At 39.3% G+C, this 1,320-nt stretch overlaps 1 non-coding gene across 1 annotated transcript; it reads right to left on the bottom strand.

Moving 5' to 3' along the window:
- Positions 1 to 930: 930 nt before the first annotated feature.
- LOC115527812 lies at positions 931 to 1,037 on the bottom strand. Its single transcript, XR_003973049.1, has one exon. It is a non-coding gene; the product is annotated as a U6 spliceosomal RNA (small nuclear RNA).
- Positions 1,038 to 1,320: the final 283 nt, after the last annotated feature.

The following is a 1,320-nucleotide window of genomic DNA, read 5'->3' on the forward strand; positions in this document are numbered from 1 at the left end:
TATCATTTAGTAGCCCTTCCATCATTTCCCTGTCTAGTTTCTTTTTCCAACTTTTCTTTTACAAGCTCTCACCAGATACTGCCTTAAATGGGTATCTGCTGGAGGTGTTGCTGGATCACAGATTCCCCAAGATTTGATTTATGGGGTAGACATTCTCTTGGCTGCACAGCCTGGACCCAGTGGCTAGGGCCTCCAAGATGAGAGTCTCTCTCACCTCAGCCCAGGATGTGCTAGGTACTGGTCTGCTCTGGGGAGATGGGGACTGAGAGACTAGAGAAGGGTCACCAAGTTTTGCCAGTTAAAAAGTTGCTTTAGCTGTTCCTGAAGTCCCCTGTGGGTGGGAGGGGGGTCTAGGGAATTAGAGTCCAAGATGCACACCGGCACAGACTGGCCAAACTTTTTTCTTCAAACTTCCAAAACCAGTTTATAGAGGGGCCAAGTAAGATTTTAATGCATATATACCTAGAACCCTCATCTAAAATCTAAAAGTATAATCTTTGTTTCTACTCTATTTTGAGAAGCTCACAGAAATTCTAATGATCCCCCTTAGGCCTACAGTGATGGGAAAAGGGCAGATTTCCTACCAAAATCAATTCATGAAGGAGTGGTTAGATAAATCAGTGATGAGACTGTTTGAATAAGAGACAGAATATAGGATTTGAAGTCTAATGCTTGATTTGGAGTTCAGGCTTAGCTGTGTAACCATGGGTTGGGTTATTCACTTAACTTTTCTAACTTTGTTTATACATCTGTAAAATGATGGTGCTAAGAATACTCTCATCTTTCCCTTTCATGGAGATTAGGAAAGTCACATGCGGCCCTATTTTGTTGATTGCTATTGAATGCTAATCTTATTGCTATTACTATTGTTGTTTGAGTTGTTGTAGTTTTTTATGTCTTTATTTTATTTTGTTTTTATTTTTATTCCATAAAAATATGGAACGCTTCACGAATTTGCGTGTCACCTTTGCTCTGGGGCCATGCTAATCTTCTTTGTATCGTTCCAATTTTAGTGTATGTGCTGCTGAAGCGAGCACTATTGTAGTTATTTTTAATAATAATTCATATGACTGGAGAAGCTTCCTGCTACCTTTATCCTCAACTTGTTCTTTGCTTTTTTTCTTCTTTCCTCTTTCTTTGAACCCTGGGGAGTATGGTAGGTGATATTTTTGGCATCTGAAAGGCAGTGACTCAATTGCTAAAAACAGCTGTGGTTTTCAAATTTGGACTGCCATTTACAGAAGAATTCTCTGTTTTCTGAGCAGTGGGCAAATTCTGGTTATATGAAAATCTACATTATGTATTTGAAAGCCAAAAGAG

Source organism: Lynx canadensis, chromosome D2 (assembly GCF_007474595.2).
Source record: "Lynx canadensis isolate LIC74 chromosome D2, mLynCan4.pri.v2, whole genome shotgun sequence".
NCBI classification, from domain to species: Eukaryota; Metazoa; Chordata; class Mammalia; order Carnivora; family Felidae; genus Lynx; species Lynx canadensis.